The 12,357-nt window shown below is 38.0% G+C and overlaps 1 pseudogene; it reads left to right on the forward strand.

The window, feature by feature from the left end:
* The first annotated feature begins 2,769 nt into the window (after positions 1-2,769).
* LOC121433899 lies at positions 2,770-2,955 on the forward strand (annotated as a pseudogene).
* The last annotated feature ends 9,402 nt before the right edge of the window (positions 2,956-12,357 follow it).

Below are 12,357 nucleotides of genomic sequence, written 5' to 3' on the forward strand. Positions count from 1 at the left end.
ACAACTAAAATAGAAAGAAAGCTCCAAGGAACAGACACTTCTGTGACTGTGAAAACTGCACAGCAGTGTGTCCAAAATGATACCAAGAAAATGTAGTTTTGTAAGCACAGCAGTGCAAATGTTGTTTTTAAAACTTTAATTAAAGGAATATTTAATTATGGCAAATAGGGGAGTATTTTTTTTCTAAGTCCATTTCTTGATAAAGAAAATTAAGAAAAAATTTTCTTAAGTAGTGGTTCTTTGTTTAGATGTCTGACCTTTTAAAATAACAGTGAAGTGATCTAAATGAAAACTTCAGTTTTTTAAATTGCCATTGAATGAAAAGTCTTTATTTTTGGAGAAAAGGAAGAAATCCATTTTTAAAGCTAGGCTAAGGAAATCACACCTCATTGTTTTTAAGGCATTTATAGTCCGAGGGTCTATAATATCCTATTATTATGTTTACTACATTTTAGCCCCTTCTAGAAGTAAGAAAATTCAGGAGTTTGGACAAAAAACCCTATGTCCTTTCCCACAGTTTATCAATTCTTGTCTGGTAGGCTACCAGACCATCAGCTTCAAACTTATATGAACTACAGTCTTTTCACGCTACTAAAAATCTTCTCCTTTTCATAGAATCTCTTTGAGATATTACATAGTAAGAATGTGTCATTTCTGCCCTCTAAAAGATTTGCAATGCAAATATCATGCAAAGAGGGAAATCATATCACTGCACTGTGATGATGAGCTCTAGTTCATCATCGGCTAATTGAGAAACTTCACAAAATATTAATATAAATGTCATATCTCCGTTGGACAGGACACAGAGTAGTGATTTCGATTTGGTTATAACTTACATCATCAGTGAGCCTTGAAGTCTGCTATCTTACTCTTGCAGCTCTGGTCTTATCTAGGATGTGAATTTCATTGGGAAGGTGGCTGTCTTGAAAAGGAGGGAGAGGATGAGAAGAAAAATGTGGCTGGGAGGCTTAACAACATTTTCACCACTCATCAACAACATGGACATTTCCATGATCAGGGGATGGCATTGCCTTCTGTCAATAATTCTCATCCTTTGTTGTAGCCTGCCCATCCAGGGTCACCTCCTGCCACAGCAGTTTGCATACCCATGCTGGCTCTGAGGTCTGATTGAAGAACAAGGAAAATCATGAGGACCTGGGTGATGAAAGAATTTCCCCTGGCTTGAGGCTCTCACTTTGGTTAAAGCCTCTTACCATCAGAGCATCACGAATTCCAGCATAATTAATAACTTCTGCTATGGAAGTTGCTGACAGGTGTAGAGTTAATATTTCTCTCTTATTTGTGTATTACATGTTAATGTAGCAATTAATCAGGCATGAAGCCTGAATGATAGAATTTTTCTCTTCTCAGGCATTCTCTGGGAATCTCAAATAAGATTACCAATGTTGTTGACTGTGAACAACAAAAACGCCCCATCTTCATTTATCCCTGAGATCTACAGCTTTAATCTTACTTGGCATCCTCGAGGAGCTACCTGATTATCTCATTTATGTTCTTTAGCAACACCCCCCTCAAATCCGACATATGGCTTTTGTAAAAACAGCAGAGTGGGACTCACTCCTATAGAAGTCCACACCTGTGCTTTCTGGCTGCCTCTTTTCCTCTGTTAACCCTCATGTTTAAGCCTATTCTAAAGCACCTTTATTAAACACAACAGTACATCATATTGACCAGTTCTGAAATTCTTTTTTTTTTTAATTGTTGAAAAAATTTCCACCTCCTCCACATTTCCCATTTCCCTCCCCTGATGGAGGAAGGTCATTGGTTAATTAAAAAAGAATCTGCTTGGCCTGATAGGTTACAAGATAGGTGGTTGGAGTAAACAGAACAGAATGCTGAGAGGGAGAGGAAGTGACCTCAGACTCAATAGCTCTCCTCTCTGGGGCAGACACGATGAAGCAAGCTGCCAGGTCAGACATGCTGAATCTTTCCGGGTAAGACTGATGCTACAAAGATTATTAGAGATGGGTTGATCGGGATATGAGAATGAGCCAGTAAGGGCTAGAGCTAATGGGCCAAGCAGTGTTTAATAGAATACAGTTTGTGTGTTGTTGTTTCAGGTAAAGCTAGCCAGTGGTTGGGAGCTGGGTGGCAGGAATGCAGCCCACTGCTCCTTCAACACTCCCCCTCCTCCCACAATTGTCCTCTCCCCCCACTCCCCTCCCCCTCTCTCCACTCTTCTCCCCCTCCCCCCACTCCATTCCCCCTCCCTCTCGAGACTGAAGAGCAGTCCAGATTCCCTGCCCCGAAGGAAGTCCAAGATTCAGGAAGGTGAGCATCCAAACAGGCTAGGCTCCCACAAAGCCAGTTCATGCATTAGGATCGAAACCTAGTGCCATTGTCCTTGGCTTCTCATCAGCCTTCATTGTCCACTATGTTCAGAGAGTCTAGTCTCATCCCATGCTTTTTCAGTCCCAGTCCAGCAGGCCTTGGTGAGCTCCCAATAGATCAGCCCCACTGTCACAGTGGGTGGGTGCATCCCTCGTGGTCCTGACTTCCTTCCTGAGTTGCAGTCACCTGCCCCAGCTTGACTGAGTCAAAGTCCCTAAAAGAAGAAAGGAATTCATCAATTATAGGTGACAGAGTGGAATTGAGCATCTTGTGTCCCTTCCTTGGCAGATTTGCAGCATAGTCCTTGTCCCAGTACATCTGGGTGTGTTTTATCTATTAGTGAACCACCAAAAAATTATTAAGGATATTTTTTTTTCTTTCCTGTTTTAAACTTTTAGCATCACTTGATAATAATAAATACTTATCCTGTCAGGGAGATACCTTGATCAAGAGAGGATAGTATAACACTGTGATCTTGTATGGGGGCATTCCCAGGGTGAGGTTTATCCATTACATTTTGGTTATGATGACCCTGAGATTTCCACAAATGTTGGAAAACTTTGTGCATTATTGTGGCAATGGAACTACATGTATGCTTTCTAGTAGAAAGTAGGAAAGAAAAGAAAGACAGAAAATAGAGAGAGGGGGGAAAAGAACAGAAGAGGGAAAGAGAGGGAGGGAAAGAAGGAGGAGGAAGGAAGGAGGAGAGAGAGAGAGAGAGAGGGAGAGGGAGAGAGAGAGAGAGAGAGAGAGAGAGAGAGAGAGAGAGAGAGAAGAAAAGCATGAAAAGTTAATGCCCACAACCTACCCCTGGATCCAGCAATACCATTCTTGGGAATATACCCAAGAGAGGCCCTATCATACAACAAAAGTATATGCTCAACTATGTTCATGGCAGCATTGTTTGTAATAGCCAGAACCTGGAAACAACCTAGATGCCCTTCAACAGAAGAATGGATGAAGAAAGTATGGAATATATACATATTAGAGTATTACTCAGCAGTAAAAAACAAGGACTTCTTCAATTTTGCATACAAATGGATGGAAATAGAAAACACTATCCTGAGTGAGGTAAGCCAGACCCAAAAAGAGGAACATGGGATGTACTCACTCATATTTGGTTTCTAGCCATAAATAAAGGACATTGAGCTTATAATTCATGTTCCTAGAGAAGCTAAATAAGAAGGTGAATCCAAAGACTAACACATAGGCATCCTCATGAATATTAACCTTCATCTGGCGATGAAAGGAGACAGAGACAGAGACCCACATGGGAGCACCGGACAGGAATCTCAAGGTCCAAATCAGGAGCAGAAGGAGACGGAGCACGAGCAAGGAACTCAGGACCACGAGGGGTGCACCCACACACTGAGACAATGGGGATGTTCTATCGGGAACTCACCAAGGCCAGCTGGCCTAGGTCTGAAAAAGCATGGGTTAAATCCGGACTAGCTGAACATAGCGGACAATGAGGACTACTGAGAACTCAAGAACAATGGCAATGGGTTTTTGATCCTACTGCACGTACTGGCTTTGGGGGAGCCTAGGCAGTTTAGATGCTCACCTTACTAGACCTGGATAGAGGTGGGCGGTCCTTGGGCTTCCCACAGGTCAGGGAACCCTGATTGCTCTTTGAGCAGATGAGGGAGGGGGACTTGATCAGGGGAGGGGGAGGGAAATGGGAAGCAGTTGCGGGGAGGAGGCAGAAATCCTTAATAAATAAATAAATTAAAAAAATAAAGTTGCTTAGCTGTTTTGAAAAAAAAGAAAAGAAAAGAAAAGTTAATGCCCACTTCCCATTAGACTTATATGAAAGAGAAACTACACATGCTCTGTACTTTATAGATCTGGATAATTTCATGAGGATCTTATTAGAAGTTTATGGAAATAAAGTCAGAAGACAGAGCTACCTGGTCATATTTTCATGTGAACTACACCAAATTCTGTCAACCTTACCTTGATATTCCATTGTAATAAATATCTCTAGACTCTAGAGATCTGATTAGATGCCATCACATGGAAGTATATTAATATCTATTCCATCATCCTTAGTGGGTTATATGTAGCTGAAAGATTTTAGAGTCATTGATATATTAAGTTATATTATGTATAAACTCAAGTTAATCTTCATAAAGTAATGTTTATTTGTAATAACTATATTAATCATCCAACATAAAGACAGAGGGTGTATTAGCTTTATTATAAAGACAAACACAATAGAGAAACAATATTAAAGGGGGAAATTTGTTCACAGTTTCAAAGGTTTCTGTCCAAGACTGACTGGAACCAGTATTTCAGAGCGATGGCAGAACATCATGAATTCCTGCATTTATCTAAGAGGCTCTGCTTTTTATGGCAACCAGAGTGGGGGAAGGGGTATTTTTAAGACAAGATACAGTGCTTGAAGACAGATCCCCAGTTATCTACTTCCTTGGTGTGTCCTACTACTTAAGGTTCTTAAGACTTCCATAAACAAACTATCAACTATCATCTAAGGGCTAAATCTTCAATATATGAGCCTCTGAGGAACATTTCATAATCAAACTATAGCAGGTAGACTGAGGCATAGAGTAGCTAAATAATTTACCAATAAATTTTCAGTCAGTAAGTTGATGAACCAAATTCAGTAGTCTACTAGCTTTAAAACAAAGGAAAGGGGGTTTTGCATGACACAAAGACATTAATTTTGCTTAGTTCAGATAGTTAAGGTGACAGACAAAATTAATGACCACTAGAACTATCACAAACCAATGGCTTCATGGCCTGTTGTCTTATAAACTCAAAGAATGATATTGATAAAGGCCATGATCTAAAGCTACATGGAAGCAAAAGACATCATTTTAAATTACAGTTTCTAGTTTATCATTAATGGATGTCAAGGCTGGTATCCAAGCAGAAACCTACGACCAGGGGCTGAAGCAGAGTACATGAAGGAACTTTGTTTACTCACTTGCTGTCAATGGCATTTTTAGCATGCCAGGACTACCTTTTTGGGGGGTGTCATCAACCAGAATTGCCTGGTCACTCTCATATAAATCACTAATAAAAATGCACCACAGAGTTGTCGCCAACCAATCTGATGGATGATGGAGGAAGGTCATTGGTTAATTATAATAAAGAAACTGCTTGGCCCTCATAGGTTAAAACATAGGTGGGAGGAGTAAACAGAACAAAATGCTGGGATGAAGAGGAAGTGAGATTAAACGCTATGCTTCCCCCCTCTGGGCCAGATGCGATGAAGCAAGCCACCAGGTCAGACATGCTGAATCTTTCCAGGTAAGTGCACCTAGTTGTGCTACAACAGAATATTAGAAATGGGTTAGATCAATATGTAAGAGCTAGCCAATAAGAGGCTGGAACTAATGGGCCAAGCAGTGTTTAAAAGAATACAGTTTGTGTGTTGTTATTTCGGGCAAAGCTAGCCAGTGGCGGGAGCTGGGTGGCAGAATGCAACCCGCAGCTCCTTACTACAGATGGAAACATGTTCTCAATTTCGATTCCCTCTTCCTAGATGACTTGTGTTACATTTACAACAATCCAAACCTCAAACTATCATCATGAACAAAAGATGAACAAAAAATATAACTAGAATACTGAAGGAAGAAGTAATTATAGTGTTGGAGGATTGCTTCAAAGTTAAGAGCACTAGATTCTCTTTAAGAAGACCTGGATGTGATTCCTAGCACACACATGGAGATTTAAAACATTCTGTAAATATAGTTCAAGGAATCCAACATCTTCTTCTTGCTTAGATGGATACAGGCACATATAATAGTATACAGACATCCATGAAGGCAAAATACATATACACATAAAACAAAATTTTAAAAATTAAAAAATGGAGTTACTGTGATGGCAGTGTGAACCCAGAGAATCCTCATCAGCATGAAATCTGGTTTTCTTGCCTCTTTTCTCAAGTCATCCAAGCAACTAAGCTGTTTTCTACTTTTTTTAGTGGGTTCATTTTGAAAGCTAATCAAAGGCTTTTTTTCTTCATGGGAAGAGATGAGTCTTATTACTTACCCATGCTGGTGTTTATGCAAAACTGTCCTCACTTCAAAGAGAATAAGAAATATTTTGTTTTGAGTTGAATATGAGTGAACCTGGCATGGGAACAGAGAGTCAGATTGCCCCAAATGATATGTTCCAAAAAGGGAGTGGTAACATGAACTTTTATAGTCACAGGACAAAAGAAACTGTAAGTCAAGCCATTTACCAATTATGTTGATGAAAACACCAGAAAGTTGGGTTATAGCAAAATGGAGAGAAAATTCAGATATTATCTGATGACAGTCTTAGTTTTAGGGCTGGTGGAAGCTAGTGTTCTGTTAATATATTTTAATGCTCTTACCTGATTGGATGGCAGGTCAGACACAGAAGGGATCTGAAATAGCTGCTAAGAAACTTAAGATATCTTACCTTAGTTGTGAGTCTATAATACGTTAGTACTCACAATCACCAAGTTCTAATTATTCAATCTGAATTATATAATCTTTCAGTAATGGCTTTGTGGGGAACGTTATAGATTCTCTTGGCCAAACATCATAGAGAACAGATGAAGGTGAGGCTGAGTAGACAGGAAATCATTCTTCAAGTGATATCAGTCACCAACAATCTGGGTGTGGTAGATTTTCTCCTCTGTATATGACATACCATTTGCATAGGTATATCAGCCACAAATAAAGGTCAGACAATCAAGAATTGCCCTCTGTGTTTATTATTATACACTTTAAGTAGGTTGATGTAGTAGATTCCTTTCTTAATGTACACAATTATTTGTATTTTATGAAATAATTTATTTGATTCTTGAATATTTTAAGTAGTTTATTACTTAAAATAAGTCAAGTTACCTTTAAAAGAAATTTAAATTGTTTCTTTTAGTAATATTGTTAAGTAGAGTTGATAGCACTAATTTTAAGAAATATTAGTCCTCAATATTCAAATGATTATAACTACCACTTGTAATTAATAATTTATTTTGGTATTGCATCATATATATGTTTGGAGAAGTAAATATATACTTATATTTCAGAAAAGTTCAATAATAATGCAGTATTACTTTTTTTTCTGAAAAAATGCTTCATTTTCCCTGAGCCAAATATTTTTTGTAATAGGATATATATATATATATATATATATATATATATATATATATCCAGACTTCATAGAAATGAAGAGTTCAGAGATTTTGTATATATAAACTAAATCATATTTCTTTATTTTACAATCAGAATAGTAAACTAGATTCTGATAAAGTTTATTTTTGTAACATTACCAATCTCTATCAGTCACTGAAAAATAAGAATATTGTTCCGTATGTTTATGCCTCAGCTAAGTGAATCAGGAGACACCTACAAACCTTATCTAATCAAGAAACTTTTTGTTTTGTGTAAAGATAACTTGGGGGGGGGTTAGATTTTAACTATGCCATTCAGGCTAGCCCAGAACTCAAGTATATAGGTCTGGCCAGTCTCAAGCTTACGGTCACCCTCTTGTTTCAGAAACCTCAGTTCTGGGATTATAGATATGATCTATCCTACCATGCTTAACTAATCCTTTCTAAATCATGTTTTTCTTCATAGTGGAAGACTTACTCAATCCTACACTACATAGTATACTACTTAAACCTCTGTCTCCACATTGGTTGATTGTCATAAACATGCCCTGGATATTATTGCCATTGGGGACTATTTGTGCATAACTTAAGTAAAAGGACTCAACTCAAAAGTTTTGGGTATCCCTAACAAGATTGATGCCGTCAACACTGATCTAAAGGAAGGGAGAAATCTGTGCACACTCTGAACTTCCCAGAGCTTTCCAGACCTGGGGTTTACGTACATTATTTGAAATTTGATTCTGTCAAGTGATTACTATAATTTAGAGCTTGTGTATTGATAAATATGAAAGTGTTCAAGACAGTGGGATATCTAGAGATGGCAGATGGACCTCAGAATATATGTTTTTATAGAAAATACAGACAACTATAATAAAGGAATCTGTGTATCTAGAAATTTGTTGTATTTTGTCATTTATGATCTCAATATCAGTATAACCTAGTTGGTTGGAACCTAGCTGTTTCTTTGTTTTTAGTAGGAAAGAAATTCTACTGGTTTGGATATCAAAGTTTGAATGTAAAATAGAGATATATTCAAGGAGAGTACCTACTAAATATTTAAAATACACTTTTGTTAATTAAAATCTTAATTTTAAAAATCTAAATTATATTGAATAGTGAAATAACTATTTTATGAAAGCAATAAAAAGAATTTTTAACATGAAGACTTGATTTAAGTAAGCTGGAGGTTATGACAAATGTGCAATTAATATAAGAATATATTATTATCCCCACTTAATTTCTTTCAAACTAAGATAAGAATTATGTTATTGCTTATTCAGACATTGTTTAGGCATCTGTGTTGTTGAAACTTCATGGATATAGCTTCACTAACTTTTCTAGGAGACAAAATATTACAGCAGACTTCCTGATTTTCTGGCTCTTACAATCTTTCTATCCCTTCTTCTTCTTCCGCATTTCCCAAGTCTTTGGTGCGAAAGTTTTATTCTTACTGCAGCAGTTAAAATACTAAAGAGGAAGGTGTAAATTTCCTGGGCCCCAATCCCAAACAATAAATTTAAGGCAACTAAGGAATACTGACAGTAGGATAAATCATTTTCCCCAAGGAAGAGAAAAGCAATTACTTATCCAACACCAAATGGTCAGTTCTGAAATTATATACAGCCAGGAAGATTGTAAAGACTGAGAAGGTTGTATTTATTTATTTGAGGAAGATCAATGATGGGTACATGGAAGATGCTGGAAGGAAGAAGGGAGAAGAAAATGAAATGCAAATGTATTTTAATTTCAAAAATATATTTTAAAGAGAATTATGTTAACCATTTAGGAATATTTAAGCAGACAAATTTCAAAATGTTTTTGATAAATTTTTAAATGTCTAAGTATAAAATGATTTTAAGATTCATGCTAGAAATGAATGAGATCTAGTAGCAACATTTTCAGAGGAATTTTGAATTCAATTACTTGGTATACTCAGTTTTTGTTGCATTCTGCTTTGTGCCATTCAATATTTAAATTTAATTATTTTTTAAACTTCATACATGGACACTGCTTCTTCATCATTTCCACTCCTCACTCCCCAGATCTAACAACTTCAGTATCCTACCCTTCCCTCCCAACCTCATGATTGTTACACACACACACACACACACACACACACACACACACTGTTAAATGTGTTAAATGTCCTTAGCATTCCTCACATATACATGTGACCAAGACTGAATAATTAAGCCTGAACAACCTGTTGTGGGACTCCCTAAGAGGTACTGATTCTCTCTTTCATCAGTTGCTGTCCACATATAGTTCCTCATAGAGTGGTAAGAATGTACAGCATTTCTTATGTCCACATTGGCTTATTAACTAAAGTTGTCATTAAGCTAGTCTTGTTCAGGCAAATGTATTGTAGAGAGGTAGTGGATGCATTTTCCCTGTCTTGTCTAGGATACACCATCTAGCAACATGCATAATGGACCAATGGGTCTGACAGTCTTTCTCCTCTTCCATCACTTCTTCCTTATCCTAAGATACAGGGGTGGTGATGCAGATGTGTCAGTAGGAACTGGGAATTCTGCAAGCTCTTATTCCTCATATATTTTCATCGAGTGTGTATTTCTGTATTGCTGTCTATTTGATAACAAAGAAGCTTCTTCAACTAAGGGTGAGAGTTATAGTTTTATTAGGGTTAGAAATTATTATGGTTCAGGAAAACATTAGAACTAAGTTTCCTTCCCAGGTTTATGACCTCCCCAGACTAGGGTAATAGTCTCAGTTTGTAGTTCAGAAAGGAATTACATTCTATTCAGTTGGTGTTATATAGTTATCCCATTGTATAACTATATAATCAGTTACCCCAGATAAAAGTGACACTATTTTACCCCTGAGAATATTTTGTCCATCCAGTCATTTTTTGAGTTTGTAGGAAATTTAGCTACGGAATTCCAACCACTGCTTCTTTCCCTTGGAAGCATATTTAACAGCCTCTGACAAAATGAGAGCCAGACCCCAGGGAGAAGGCTTGCAGCTCAGCTCCAGCTTGATTACTCTAAGTTCTATGTCCAAAGCACACGGTTTATTGAGCAATAGGGTTTAACCTTCAAGTTCTGAAAGGCAATGTCAATAGTGCATATCACTTTGGTTGTCTCTTGTATTCTTTTAACCAACTAATTAACTAAAACAGGATGTGGTGTGGAAATGTTACACAAGTGAAAAAAACATACTACTGGTTACATATTCTTAAGAGCCCAGTGCAAGATGTGGAACCTCTTGCTCATAAATAATTTTATATTTCAAAATAGTCTAAACCAAACTGTGTTCTATTGGCTACTAGTCATGTATCCAGGTCTATACATGGTAGAAAGTGTGGGATTGAAGTATGGAACACTGAGAACCTACAACGGGAAGTGGAATTATTGTGGCTCTTGTAAGATGACTAAAACTTTTGATATGCATGGTCAGGCTCTGGGCCAAGTGTCTCCAGGTTCTTAGCCTTTTATACAAGGAATTGAATATAAGATCCACATTGATTGTAATGTGCCAAGTAAAGTTTATTCAAAATCAAAGTTATAGATAAATTAAAAAAAAAAGATGTTCTTAAGAATGGCAATAGTCACAATACCATAAAAACAACAGTACAGAAGGGTTCTGATATTGCTCGGAGAATCTTTCTCTGCTGTTCAAGAGAAGGAGTTTGTTTATTAATTTGGATGGTTTTCTATTCTGTTTGACAGTTTTAAAACTGTATAACCTGTTTCTTTTTCTTTTTTCATATAAATTATTTTATTTCCTTTTTTATTTATTTTTATATTATTTAATTAAAAATTTCCACCTCCTCCCATATCCCTCCTGCTCCCCCCCATGCCTCCTCCCCTCCCTCTCCAGTCCAAAGAGCAGTCAGGGTTCCCTGCCTTGTGGGAAGTCCAAGGTCCTTCCCCGCTCCATCCAGTACTAGGAAGGTGAGCATCCAAACAGAGTAGGCTCCCACAAAGTCAGTACATGCAGTAGGATCAAAATCCAGTGCCATTGTCCTTGGCTTCTCAGTCAGCCCTCTTTGTCAGCCATGTTCAGGGAGTCCGGTTCGATCACATGCTCCATCATCCAGCTGGCCTTGGTGAGCTCCCATTAGATCAGCCCCACCATTTTAGTGGGAGGACATACCCCTCGCGGTCCTAACTTCCTTGATCATGTTCTCCCTCCTTCTGCTCCTCATTTGGACCTTAGGAGCTCAGTCCAGTGTTCCAATGTGGGTCTCTGTCTCTAGCTTCATCCATCGCCAGATGGAGTTTCTATGGTGATATGCAAGATATTCATCATTATGGCTATATGATAGGGCCATTTCAGGCTCCATCTCCTCAGCTGCCCAAGGATCTAGGTGTGGACATTTCCATGGATGCCTGGGAACACCTCTAAAGTCAAGTCTCTCACCAACCCTAAAGTGGCTCCCTTAATTAAGATATATTCTTCCCTACATCCATATCCACTCTGCCTCCATCCCAACCATCCCATTCCCCCACGCTCTCCCCATCCTCCCCTTCTCACGTTTTTCTCCCCATTTCCCCTTACCCCCACCCCATCCCCACCCACAAGTTTCCAATTTTTGCCTGGCAATCTTGTCTCCTTCCAATATCAGGAAGGATAACTTTATGTTTTTCTTTGGGTTCACCTTCTTATTTAGCTTCTCTAGGATCTCATATTATAGGCTCAATGTCTTTTATTTATGGCTAGAATCCATTTATGAGTGAGTACATACCATATTCTTCTTTTTGGGTCTGGGTTACCTCACTCAGGATAGTGTTTCCTATTTCCATCCATTTGCATGCAAAATTCAAGAAGTCATTGTTTTTTACCGCTGAGTAGTATTCTAATGCGTACATATTCCATACTTTCTTTATCCATTCTTCTGTTGAGGGGCATCTAGGTTGTTTCCAGGT

The sequence above is a fragment of the Microtus oregoni genome, unplaced genomic scaffold (genome assembly GCF_018167655.1).
Source record: "Microtus oregoni isolate MIOR12 unplaced genomic scaffold, Mior012 000041F_ref0000270, whole genome shotgun sequence".
In the NCBI taxonomy this organism is placed as follows: domain Eukaryota; kingdom Metazoa; phylum Chordata; class Mammalia; order Rodentia; family Cricetidae; genus Microtus; species Microtus oregoni.